This window comes from Barbus barbus, assembly GCF_936440315.1.
Source record: "Barbus barbus genome assembly, chromosome: 25".
Taxonomy (NCBI): Eukaryota; Metazoa; Chordata; class Actinopteri; order Cypriniformes; family Cyprinidae; genus Barbus; species Barbus barbus.
Window position 1 is genome coordinate 3,194,393 of NC_136753.1, and position 14,473 is coordinate 3,208,865.

Here is a 14,473-nt window from a genome sequence, read left to right on the forward strand (position 1 = left end):
ATAAAGAATGATTGTGAAGAATTAAGTCAAATCAGTGAGAGAAATGGCGAGTGGGAACAAATAAAGTGTCTAAAAATGTGTGCTGAATTGAGATGATTACAGCATAAGTCATGTATTTCACAGTAAGATCGTGTTGGCTAAATCTGTTTTGTGTTTCTTCATCCAGTGCTCCAGCATGACTTATGGTACTGGCATCTGTTCAGACATGACATGTTCATAGTGAACCCCTCGAGAGGGAACACACCCGTGAGAGGCGGAGCCAAGACTAATTAACACCAGACTACCTCGACGCTGAACGCTAACATACTGTACAAATCTTTTGTTTTACAACTTTCTTTTGTTTTTGTAGTATTCCTCTTCTGATTAGATTTGTGTTTCCAATGCAAAAGGCTATCTATTCTATTCTATTCTATTCTATTCTATTCTATTCTATTCTATTCTATTCATGTGTTTTTGTTTGTTACATTTTTTTTTTTTTTTCATATGAAACATGAATTTCCATGCAGGTCCGGGCTGATTTATGCTGCTTAGTTTTGCTTTGGAAATGGTTGATGCTGGTTAGTATTGTTTTGGCACTAGTTCAGGTTGGTTTAGTGCTGGTTAGAACTGGTCTGATGCTTGTCTAACTGGTCCTAACCAGCCTAGCCATGTTGTTCACCAGCAGAACATGAAACCGTTAAACCATCATGGCTGGCTAAGACGCTTCACTGATAGCAAAAAAGCAACAGGTTCTTGTTGGTAAGCTATTGCGATTTTGGTGGTTTGGTACTAGTTATGGCTGGTTAGTGCTGGTCAAGCTGGAGGATGAGCAAAGCCATGCTGTTCAAAGTAAAACAGTATAGTCTTCTTCATCAAGCTGGTTGACTTTCTGGTTAAATCAGTAAAGCAAATGGTTCTCGCTGGTTTAGCTGGTCAGTTAATGTGATTTTTCTGGTTTGTAAGTTTGGTGAATGGTTTATGCTGGTTAGAGCTAATCTTGAGTAGAACTAGTTTGGTGCATGTTATGGCTAGTTAGTGCTGGTCAGAGGGTTTTTACTATAGTTACGCTGGTCAGGTAATGTGATTTTGGTGCTTGGTGGCTGGTTTATGCTGGTTAGTACTAAGCATGAGCTGGTTCATTCTGGTTAAGGGTTAAGTAATACTAGTTTGGTGTTAGTTATGCTAGTTAGTTGCTTGTTGATTTTCTTGTTAAATCAGTTCTTGCTGGGTAAGCTGGTCAGCTAATGAGATTTTGGGGCTTGGTGGCTAGTTTATGCTAGGTGGCTTGGTGGCTAGGTTAGTTCTAATCTGGAACTAGTGCTGGTCAAGATGGAGGACAAACAAAACCATGCTGTTCCACAGTAAATCAGCATAGTTAGAATATTCAGGTTAAATCAGCAGAGCAGAATGTTCAATCTGTGATTTTTGCTTATTTAGAAGTTTGGTGGTTGGTTTATGCTGGTTAGTGCTAATCCCTGGTTCATTCTGGAGTTGAGTAGTAGTGGTTTGGTGCTAGTTGCGGCTGGTTACTTCTAGTCAACCTGGTTGACTTTCTGGTTAAATACATAAAGCAAAAGTTCTTGCTGGTTAAAATGGTCAATTAATATGATTTTGCTGGCTTAGAAGTTTGGTGGTTGGTTTATGCTGGTTAGTTGAGCTGGTTAATTGTGATTTAGAGTTAAGTAGTACTGGTTTGTTGCTCGTTATCGATGGTTAGTGCTGGTCAAACCGGAGGACAAACAAAACCATGCTGCCCCACAGCAAAACAGCATATTACAGTTAAATCAGTAAAGGCTTTTACTGGTTAAGTTGGTCAGCCAATGTGATTTTGCTGGTTTAAAAGTTTGGTGGATGGTTTATGCTGGTTAGTGCTAATCTTGACCTGGTTCATTATGGTTTAGAGTTAAATTAGTACTGGTTTAGTGCTGGTTATGGCTGGTTGATCTGGTGGACGAGCAATGCCATGCTGTCCAACAGCAAAAATCATGGTCTTTCTGTTCAAGCTAGTCGACTTGCTGTTTAAGTCAGTAAAGTAGAAGGTTCATGCTGGTTAAACTGGTAAGAACATTGGTCTTGCTGACAAAGAAGCATGCCCATTGTCTGTGTTTACAAAGCAAGATTGGACAATAAGTAGTTTTATACAATTAATGTATCACTATCAAGCCGTCTTTGTCTTGGTTGTATAGTACCATGTATTTTAAGCTTTTAGCTCAACTAAACTGACCACATTTTCCCTGGTGTAGTCGAGAGATCTTTTGAATCTTACCAAACCTTGTTACGTTGTGAATCTAGCACATCTCTTGCATAAAATATGATCCTTTCCCTCATTCACCTCAGAGAATAAATGAATGAATAACTAATTTCAGACTGCTGAATTAAGCGACTCAGTTGAATGGAGCCACAAATGAATGGATGAATGAGTGAGGGAATTGATTGATCTCAAGAGAAAGTCGTACAAAAGTTGAACTCGAAATCAACCGCCCCGTTGCGTATTGTGTTTTTGTGTGCGACGGAGGCCTGGAGATGGAGGGAACCAGAATAATGACAGAGGGGATTGAACATGTTTCTTGATCTCTTTTCACCTATTCTCACTGTGAAATGTCAAATTTGAATTGATTGAAAGGAAAATTACAGCTGTATTATGGGATGTCGTCGGGGGAGGGGTGCTGTTGCCACAGAAACTAGATCACTGCTTCTCAAAGTGCTGTTCTTAGCTAATGAGTAAGCAAAGGTCTCACGTCGAATATACAGTGGCCCCAAAAAGTATTTGGACACTTAAAAATGCATGAATGTCACTGCATTAAATAACAAAATATCAACCCAAACTGCATTTATTTTAAAGAAAAAAGTATACTTATTAAGAAGAACGTTTCACAGACGTATTGTCAAGTTTTAAGTGATTTCAACATTTTATTTAATATCAACAATTTTAAGTGATTTTAATCAGTGGAGCTTAGTCAGGGTAGATGCATCTGTAATTTGACATGAACGGAAATGTGAATGATGTTTCTATAAAAATATGAATCAACTGTTTTTTGAACATTGATTATTTCTGAAGGAACATGTGACACTGAAGACTGAAGTAATGATGCTGAAAATTCAGGTTTGCATCACAGGAAGATATTACATTTTAACATATATTCAAACAGAAAACAGTTATTTTAAATTGTAATACAATTTCAGAATTTTACTGTTTTTACTGTATTTTTAATCAAATAAAAGCAGCCTTGCTGAGCAGAAGCGACTATTTTCAAAGACGTTAAAAAAAATCTGACCATAAACTTTTGAACGGTATATATTGCAATATTAATTAGAATGAATGTTAATTAAGACAAAAATTACACATGTGAAATGTGAGTGAATCTTTTTGATCTATGAATGCCATCTGTGGTTTTATCATTTTTGCTTAATGTTTTTGGTGATTTTATGAAGAAAAAGCATAGAGAAGAGAAAAGATACAGCAGCGTTACAGCACAGATGATACTTGTGTTCTTATTTTTTATTAGACATTTTTAAGCATAGCATCAGTGTTGAAATACTGGAGCTGCTGTACGCATCTGAGGTGCACCAGCCTCAGTTTGGGAACAATTAGAGGAATTTTAACCCTTTCGTTCCCCGCGTGAGCTCGTCACACACACGCACACACACACGTTCTTGTGCACCACTGTCGTGCCCCCAGCAGCCTCCCTCCATTGAGAAAGTTAACAGTTTGTTTTTCACAGGGCTGAATGCTCCCCTGCACACATTACTGAAGCCCCTTCATCTCCCCCTTTCCTCAGGACGCAGCCCGTCCGCGAGAGGCTGACTAAAATGATTTCTCTCTCTCTCTCTCTCTCTCTGTCTGTAAGGATTGCATTAAACAGATCTGAAGTCTATTGGATGCGCTCCTCTGGAATGAGCCCTTGCTGACACCTTCCTCCTGGTGAGTACACTCTTTCTGTCCTCCTCTCTCCATCCGTGGACAAAACTATCCACTTCCTGTGAGTCTTTTCATCTTGTTGCACTGTGCTTTCCTTTCTTCTTTTTGTCCTGAGAGCAATTTTGCCCACATGCCTTCCCTCCCCTCGTGTCCATCCCGTATCTTTTCCAATTTCGTCCTCTCTCTCTCCGCGCTCCATCCCGTCTTCCCTCTCTCTCTCTGTCCCCTCCCTCTCTCCGTGCCTTTGTTGAGGTATGCTGATAAACAGTTTGGCCGTCATCTCCAGACCTCCCCCATTGTGTGTCCAATTTTCTTTGTTCTCTCAGCCTGTGGCACTGGCCCCTGTGTGTGTGTGTGTGTGTGACTGACCACTTCAAGTGTGTCTGTGTTTGTCTGAATAGACAGAGCTACTATGCAAGAATTTAGCCATATTGTCCATAGTGTTGCAGCATTTTGATTGTTTTTGTGTCAGTCTGTCTGTCTTTTTCTCAGTTGAGTTCAGTTTCAGTTCACTTAACCTGTTTGTTTTTGTCATTGGAGTTAATCTTGTCATTTCTGGCTGTTTGTTCTTATATTTCTCATAACTGAGTTGTTTTTGCTTGGTGTAATTCTTTTTTCATTTCAATACAATTAAATGAGTCTTTGTTGTCATGACAGTTCATTTTGTTGTTCTTTGTGTCCCTATTCTGTTTCTCTCTCAACTCTCATTTTAATTCAGTTTTATTTTTAATTCGGTTGTATTCATGTTCATGGTCTTGACAGTAATTTGCTCTGCAGATCTGGAACATTTGAATCTAGTGTGTACTGTAGAATGTGGATTGCTAAAACCTAATATATATAAAGGTTTGGGCTCAGTATTTTTTTTTTTGAAAGAATTAAATTACATAGATCAAAAGTGACAAAACAATTATAATGATCCAAAAGATTTTTATTTCAGATAAATAAAAAATATTTTCAACTCCCCATTTATCAAAGAATCTTGAAAAATAAAATGTATCATAGTTTCCACAAAAATATGAAGCAGCCACAGCATTAATAATCATAAATGTTTCTTGAGCAGCAAATCAGTATATTAGAATGATTTCTGAAGAATCATGTGACACTGAAGACTGGAGGAATGATGCTGAAAATACAGCTTTGACCACAGGAATAAATTACATTTTACAATATATTCAAATAGTAAACATTTATTTTAAATTTTAATAATATTTCACAATATTACTGTTTGTATTATATTTTTGATCAAATAAATGCATGTTTGGTGAGCAGAAGAAAGTTTTTTTAAAAACATTATAATTATATGAATTTAAATTGATAAAAAAATTATTATTAATTTTGCAGCATTTATCAGTTTTTGGTTAATGACTATTTATAAATGATTTTGTTATTGTTTATTAATTATTTTAATGTTAAACTATATGGCATGTATTGTTAAAAAGTGAACTGTTAGTATATGTAGAAATTAACCATGTTCATTAAATGCTGTAAAAGTAATGTTCATTGATGGATAAAACCCACTATTGCATTAACTAATATGAATTAATGTAGAAAGTTTTTACAGAAAAAGAAAGTCTGAAAGAAACTTATTTTTTGTTTTGAAAAGTCTATGAAATGGGTGGCTGTTGGATGTATTTCATAACAGAATTAATTGCTAACAGAAAACCTAAACAACCACGATAATGAAAATTCATGGATCTGCAAGTCTAAGTGCATGTTGTCCATTATTCAGGGCCAGCCGTCAATGTGCAACGGTTCATGAACAAATGTGACCCTAGACCACCACACCAGTCTTAAGTCGCTGGGGTATATTTGTAGCAATAGCCAAAAATACATTGTATGGGTCAAAATTATCAAATTTTCTTTTATGCAAAAAATCATTAGGACATTAAGTAAAGATCATGTTCCATGAAGATATTTAGTGAATGTCCTACCATAAATATATCAAAACTTAATTTTTGTTTAGTAATATGCATTGCTAAGAACTTCATTTGGACAATTTTAAAGGTGATTTTCTCAGTATTTAGATTTTTTTGCACCCTCAGATTCCAGATTTTCAAATAGTTGTATCTCGGCCAAATATTGTCTGATCCTAACAAACTATACATCAATGGAAAGCTTATTTATTCAATTGAGATGATGTAGAAATCTCAATTTCGAGAAAAATTGACACTTATGACTGGTCTTGTGGTCCAGGGTCACAAATATGCAAATTTACATCTGTGAGCTGTGTTTTGTATCAAGCTCATAACTTTAATTTAAGCACTCTTTTCTCTTTTATATCTGCTTGAATATATTCAATTCTTAATACTCTGCTAAGACAGATGCTTCTGTCACAAAGCTGACGTTGTCAGTGACACAAAGAGAAAGAGAGATAGACAGAGAATGAGAGAATGAGTGAAACGTGAATGGCGTGAGGATGGACACAATAAAAGGCCGGTCTTGTTGCCGTGCTGTTTAAGATTCTGCCTGGTGTCGGGTCCGTGGTCAGGGCTGAGTGAAAGTGCTCAGCTTTGGCGGATGACCACGTGCTCGCTCAGAGCGCCCGTAAAGCTCAACGGACTTCATTCACGTGCTAAAGAGCCTCTGCTTTGACAGATAGTTGGCCGGTCGCACAGAGAAGGCTTTCACACGGACACAGTGAAGGAGTGGAAGGTTTAGGGGAAAAAAATAGCAAACAAGGATGCATCTGAAAAGGCAAACACTTTCAGAGATACAACAAATATCTGTGGAACTGATAATTTATTGGCTGTGTCTCACTGTACATCTATCTCAGGACGCTCAGGTTGGCGGCCGAGGTTGCTGGCCCGTCTTAGTGCCCTAACTAGGGTAGTGCACGGACCTCCAGCTGCATGAATGGGAATACAGTTCATTCAGGGTCTCTTTTAGGGAATAAAGGTTTCGGTTGTGTGACCCCTTTCAGCATTTAGAGAAATGTTGGGGACTGAGGCTGGCCGGGCCTTTATTGGGCAAAAACAATGTTTGTTGAGATGTTTACTGTTATCTGGTATTTTTGTCAGTGAGTCTAGCTGTGAGAATTAGCTTGAATTACATGCAATGATCAAGTCGAGTGCATCTACAAGACAGAAGGTCTTCATCCTGTGCACATTTGAAGGCAATTTCTTGTTTTCTTTCATGTTGACAATGCTTTACATGAGTAATCACAGACTACGGACTTCATTCATGAAATGCACACAGAACGTAATTCTCTGTAAATCATTTGTAAAGCATTCTTTGGAAATTGTTGCACTGAAAGGAATGTGGCAATTTAAGTAAGGATGGTTTTACAGATGATGCATGCAGAAAATTTAGCTTGCATTTCATGAATGAGGCTGTAGATGCATCGATTAGAAAAAATACATGCCAACAAACAACATGGTCTTAAAGTCATTTTAAAACAGCCAGTTTTGAGGCTCTTTAGATGATAAATCATACACACATTTACTCCCACAATATTAGTGGTTGCATCTGTGCACGTACCTCATGCAATTTGCGAAAACAATACTAAAAAAGTATTTGTTTTCCCTGTATTCTTAAACAAATGATAGCCTTATAGTGATAAGAGACTTTAATAAAATAAAAAATCCTAATGTTGGTGTATAGTTTGTGTGTGTGTGTGTGTGTGTGTGTGACCCTGGACCACAAAACCAGTCATAATGGTCAATTTTTCAAAATTGATATTTATACATCATATGAAAGTTGAATAAATAAGTTTTCCATTGATGTATAGTTTGTTAGGATCTGACAATATTTGGCCGAGATACAACTATCGGAAAATCTGGAATCTGAGGGTGCAAAAAAATCGAAATATTGAGAAAATCGCCTTTAAAGTTGTCCAAATTAAGTTCTTAGCAATGCATATTACTAATCAAAAATTAAGTTTTGATGTATTTACAGTAGGACATTTACAAAATATCTTCATGGAACATGATCTTTACTTAATATCCTAATATGATTTTTAGCATAAAAGAAAAATCAATAATTTTGACCCATACAATGTATTTTTGGCTATTGCTACAAACTAAGACTATACTTAAGACTGGTTTTGTGGTCCAGGGTCACACACATATATATATATATATATATATATATATATATATAGACACACACACACACACACTTTAGTAGTTTGTAGTAATTTTATTATTCTTGGTTAATGATCATTTATATATATATGATTCTTTATGGTTTATAAATATTATTTATAAATTCATTTATAAATTCATCACTTCATATTGATTCATAGACTAATGTTGACATATACAACATTTATTGTTAGAAAAACAATTAACATTAACCAATTTTGTAAATGCTGTAAAAGTAATGTTTATTGTTAGGCATTGTTAGACTAATTAACTTCAATTGCATGCACTCTGCAAATGAAATTTACAACAGGGTCTTGCAATGCTTTTAAAAAAGCAAGTTTTGAGGCTCTTCAGATGATATATAAAGAAGTTTTCTCCCCCAATATTATTTGCTGTAACTGTGCTCAGACCTCGTGATATTTGCTAGAACAATTTCTAAACAGCTATTTGTCTCTTGCTTAATATTGTCTGGTAGCTTAAGTTTTTAGTGCATCTTTTTAATGAAAGAGTATGAAAGCAAAAAAGATTATTTGATTTAATATTCACAATAAGATTCGAAATGTGCATTAGAAAGTAAATTGAAGAAAAGTCCCAAAAAATAGGGGCCAACTGTGTTGTTAATAAACAGTAATTTTCGGGATTTTCTGAATTATGCACTGTGTTGCGTTTTAGGGTTGAAGGAGATGCCTGTAAATTTAACATTTAAAAAAATTGCCAGTATCTTTTCCATTTTTCTCCAGATTTTTTTTTTTCTTACAGTGCAAATGAGTTCAATTTGGACTTTAAATTAAAGTTACCCAAAGTAGGGGCAGAAGTTATTATAATTAATGAAGGATTATGAAGATAAATATTTTTTATCTCCATTTGATTTCATATGGACTTGAACTAGTTTACCAACTAGACTTTCTTGCTCAACTAGAAAGATAATGCGACCAGCTCGGTTCTAACATCTGGACTAAACTGATCTGGCTCCAGCTGTCTGGACTTTCCTGAGTTCATCTTGAAATGCTTCCTGCAATCCCAGCTGCTCATTATCACTTCTCTCGTCTTTCTTTATGACTTCCCTCCCCCTCCCTCTCGCTCTTTCCCTGATGGAGGACAATTGAAGATGAATAGAGTCCATAAAGGCCCTGTCTCAGCGTGCTGATGCTGCAGCGGTTGTAAAGCGGTGAGAGCATCTACAGTGGATTAGCATTAATTCTTCTGTTTATTCCAGACTGTTGACACTGGTCAGTCACGGGTTGGTTGTCTTTCAGTAATGTGCTTGAGGAAAGCTGCGATCAAGATCTGACTTTTGGCAGAATTTTCCTTCAACGCCCTTCATATTTGCTCTCTCTCACTTATTGACCTTGTTACATACGAAATTTAATATCCAAGGAATTCAGTTGTTTATGCATTGCATAATCTAAGAGTGTTGAAGGAATGTTCCGGTTTGAATACAACTACAACAACTTCTATCGACAGCATCTGTGGTCTGCTTTTGATTACCGCAACATTTTCAACTCGTCAAACCAAAGTTTGTAGAAACAAATGTAGTGTTTACTTTACATCACTTACAGAGGAAGTCTGTGGGGCAAGGTAGGGTTTCAAAACAGAAATGTGAACTTAATCCATTTAACATATGTGTTGGTTTGCTATAAAGATCGGTTTGTGAAATCTTACATTACAGAGTTTGATTAATTTAAACAGTTATTCTACTCTTCAAATATTTGGGATTTTTTGAAAGAAATTAATACTTTTATTTAGGATGCATTCAGCTGATGATTAAGACATTTATAATGTAACAAAAGATTTGTGTTTCTAATAAATGCTCTTTTTTTTAAACTTTCTGTTTATTAAAGTATCCTGGAAAGATATTATATATATTATATATATCACAGTTTCCACCAAAATGTGAAGCAGCACAACTGTTTTCAACATTAATAATAATAATAAGTGTTTATTGAGCAGCAAATCAGTATATTAGAATGATTTCTGAAGGATCATGTGACACTCAAGAGTTATGATGCTGAAAATTCAGCTTTGCATCACAGGAAAAAAATGCATCTTATCATAATTTAACATATAATTTAAATAATATTTTGCAATATTACTCTATTTGTCTTTTCTGCTTTTTTATCGTACAGTCTTTGTGAGCATATATTTGCATAAAATTGCATTAAAAAGTTTATCGATTGTACATGGTGATGACAGGAGAATAAAGTCTTGTTTTTTGATTACAAAAAATCTAAATTGTTTTTTACTTTTGAAACAATCTGTATTTTATTTTTTTTGCTCAGTTTGTTCCTATACACAAATTGAAATCAAGATTATTTTCTATGGTAATTAACAACATGCTGTGATTTAAAATTTTATCGACCATAACTTTGCTTTAAAAATATTTGGCTTTTTCACACACACAAACACTTTAGCTGTCATTTTGGGGTCACAGCATGCACTTTGAACCCTGTCCAGGGCAGGAACTGCCAGTGCTGTTTGTAACTCCACATAAAGGCCTTTAAATCTCTCCGTCTGGTTTAGACTGGGCTGACGAGACAACAGCGTGTTACTGTAGAGAGCTGCAGGACGCCAAACACCTCCTGCCCTCAGAGTCACAACCTTTACACAGACGCAGCACAGGGCTTCACTTTGTGCGTTATAGCTTTGCTGTGGGAGAGAAAGTGGTCCAGTCATTTTGGTCTCTCTTCAGGTATTAAAGAGATATTTTGGTGCAGAACCTACATGTAGGAGAACAGAAGTGAGAGGAGAGAAACTGAGGTGGAAAGCTGATGATGATAAGAGATGATAAGTTTTATTATATGAGAGAGAATCTGAATCGGATACTGTCTTTTTCAGTAAATGAAAAGAAAGAGATTTGAAATTGTTCAATACATTTTTGCACAGTGGAATATAAAGTACTTGTGCTCACCAAAAATACAGTAAAAACAAAAGATATTGTGAAATATGATTACAATTTAAAACAGACGTTTTCTATTTGAATATATATCAGAATGTAATTTATTTCTGGGACGTAAATATGAATTTTCAGCATCATTACGCCAGTTTTCAGTGTTACATGATCCTTCAGAAATCATTTAATATGCTGATATGCTGATCATGAAACATTTTTTATTATTAAAACAGTGAACATTAAAACATTTCACATCATGAAAAAAGATTGTTGTGATGAACAGTGAAAGGTAGATGAAAAGTTGAAATAGATGAAAAGTTCACCAGAATTTATTAGAAATATTTTTCATATTTCATTTCACATTTCATTATTTTTCAATTTCTTTACTTTCACTTTTGATCAATTTTAATACATCCTTATCAGAAATATTTTTTTTAAATCATTGTTACAGCAAAAGTGGAGACTGCTTAATTCTGATAATCAAGCATTATGTTATGACTGGGCTATATTTACACTTTGAAAAGTCTCTATTATATAATAACATTAGTTGATAATCTCGTAAATCACTGATTGTTTTGGTGGATTTGCTTTGCAAGTGCAAGAAACAAACAGCCTCTAAACCAGACTCGAGCAATGTCGCAATATTGTGTAGAAACAACACATGTTGCCTTGTGAATTACCCTTAAACATCCTTGGAAATCTTGATTAACTTTAGCACACATTGTTTGAATTGTTCACTCATAGTCTAATCTAGTTAGAAGAGCTGTCAGCTCATTATTAACCTGTACTGACCTCGAGGATATCTGTGTGTGATTGTGTGCAGTTGTGCCTGTCAGCCGTCTTTGACCTTATTTATTCATCCTGTTCTTTAATATCCTCTATTAACCCAAAAGGAATCGTCCCAGACGGGCCATCAGTGGCCCACCTAGTCTGATCATTGTCTGACCCTGGCCCCCCTCCGGTGCATTTGTCACTGCCATTATTGGCTTTCATGGTTCTCCATCTCCCTCTCCGTCATCCCTCCATCTCTATGGCCTCTGATGAGTCTGAGAAGGTGGGCATGAATAGACTGAATGGGGGAGTGCTGAGGGTATTAAGGGGGATTTGGGGGATTGAGGGTCTTTTGCTATTGAGGTGCATTAGACATGGTCGGCGATGAAGTGTCTGCCGCACAGCGTCACATTCCCGGAGCCAAGAATAAGAGCAAAAGTACGCATGCGGAGCCCGCTGCCAGGGAATTCCACTTAAAACTCGATGCATTTCCAAAGAATTCAAATACGCACCATTCATAAAATTCTACACATCCCCCTCCCCTTGCTGTGACTTTTTTCCTTATTAACTGGATTTTGAGAGTATTGTATAAATGTATGAAGCTGAAGAGTGCAATTTCGGCTCCAATGGTAGTGTCATTAAGTGGAACAGTAAATACAAGTACAGTTTTCAAAAGGGTTTCGTAAACACTCCCCCTGTCTGCTATTGGTGAGACACACTGATAGCCCCGCCCACAAGTCATGACATTGGTTTAGCCAGTGTTGCCATTTAGGATGGGAAGTTTATATTGTTTTGGTGTTAAATCAACTCATAGGTATATCTGTATGATAAACTGGTACAGTGAGGGAAGAATTATTTGATCCCCTGCTGATTTTGTACGTTTGCCCACTGACAAAGAAATGATCAGTCTATTATTTTAATGGTAGGTTTATTTGAACAGTGAGAGACAGAATGATAACAAAAAAATCCATTAAAACGCATTGATTTGATTTGCATTTTAATGAGTGAAATAAGTATTTATTACTGACTTAGTACTTGGTGGCAAAACCGTTGTTGGCAATCACAGAGGTCAGACGTTTCTTGTAGTTGGCCTCCACGTTTGCACACATCTCAGGAGGGATTTTGTCCCACTCCTCTTTGCAGATCCTCTCCAAGGTTTCGAAGCTGACGTTTGGTAACTCGAACCTTCAGCTCCCTCCACAGATTTTCTATGGGATTAAGGTCTGGATACTGGTTAGGCCACTGCAGGACCTTAATGTGCTTCATCTTGAGCCACTCCTTTGTGGCCTTGGCCGTGCGCTTTGGGTCATTGTCATGCTGGAACCCATCCACGACCCATTTTCAATGCCTTGGTTGGCTTCAATGACCTGGCCCTGACGGTACATGGCCCCGTCCATCGCCCCTTTGATGCAGTGCAGTTGTCCTGTCCCCCAAAACATAATGTTTCCACCTCCATGTTTGACGGTGGGGATGGTGTTCTTGGGGTCACAGGCAGCATTACTCCTCATCCAAACACGGCGAGTTGAGTGGATTTTGGTCTCATCTGACCACAACACTTTCACCCAGTTCTCAGTTCTTACCTGTATAAAAGACACCTGGGAGCCAGAAATCTTGCTGATTGATAGGGGATCAAATACTTATTTCACTCATTAAAATGCAAATCAATTTATAACTTTTTTTGAAATGCGTTTTAATGGATTTTTTTGTTGTCATTCTGTCTCTCACTGTTCAAATAAACCTACCATTAAAATGATAGACTGATCCTTTCTTTGTCAGTGGGCAAACGTACAAAATCAGCAGGGGATCAAATAATATTTTCCCTCACTGTATACGAAAAAGTGTTTTAACCCTCGCACATCAGCTTATTAAATACCATGTAAAATCAAATGTAAATGTTTTTGATATATTTGATATTAGTTTCTGCTAAAATGAAATTTTCAGCTGAAAATGTTCCCAATTGTTTTTATTTTGAATATATAGGTATTAATAGGTTGTTTGGACAGGGTATCATTTTTTTCTTTTAAATAAAATGATAATTTTGAATAAAAGCTATAATAATTTTTAATAATATTTTGAATAAGCTTTTATTTGTACATTTTCAGTTTTCATTTTAATTTCAGTTTAGGGTTTGGTCATTTATGCTTTTATCATTTTTATTATTTTCTTTTTAAATTTGTGTTTCCCTTTTTTTCAGTTTTTGTAATTGCAGTACTTACTTTATTTCAGGTAGTTTCCAAGGCAACTTCATTTAAAATGTATATTTTATTTGAATTTTTAGCTTAATTTAAATTCCTGAACATTATTTGCACATATCACTTGTTGAAAAATGAATGTGAAAAATTGTAACATTCAATATGGCGACTATAGAAATGCCAAAAGGCCAATAGTTCTTTTGATAGGGGCATTGGCTGTTATTTATAATCTTGACAATGTTTTGGAGTTGTTAGGATTTCCTTTTTAAAGTAGTTTTTCTAAATTAAAAATAGCTGTTTGGGGATGTTTCTAAGATGACGCGAGTGGACCGACTTGACTTAAAGGAACTTTGTTATTAAAGTATATGAGTATTTCCATTTGATACTATCATATGGCATCACGTTTAATTGAATCAGTACAAAAATGTGAAAAGGTGGGCCTAGTTACAGATACAGGACATCAGACCACCTCTCTACAGAGTGGCCGGTGTTTGGTGTGTTTGTGTTTGTGTAAAACCAAGACAGATGCTGCAGTGCTTTCTCTGTGACACGTCAGGAAGTATATGTTTAAGTGTGTTTGTGCATGTGTGTTTGTGTTTACTCGAGGACTAACAGGGAGGTTTGTGTTGAAGTAAAGCTG

The 14,473-nt window shown here is 36.1% G+C and overlaps 1 protein-coding gene across 1 annotated transcript in view; it reads left to right on the forward strand.

The window, feature by feature from the left end:
- The window catches only part of LOC306844911 (semaphorin-5B-like), a 58,223-nt gene that overhangs the window by 10,377 nt on the left and 33,373 nt on the right, over positions 1–14,473 (forward strand). The window contains exon 2 of the mRNA XM_079377348.1: positions 3,828–3,901. The gene's annotated coding sequence lies outside the window, so the exon portion shown is untranslated. The remainder of the gene's footprint in view (positions 1–3,827; positions 3,902–14,473) is intronic.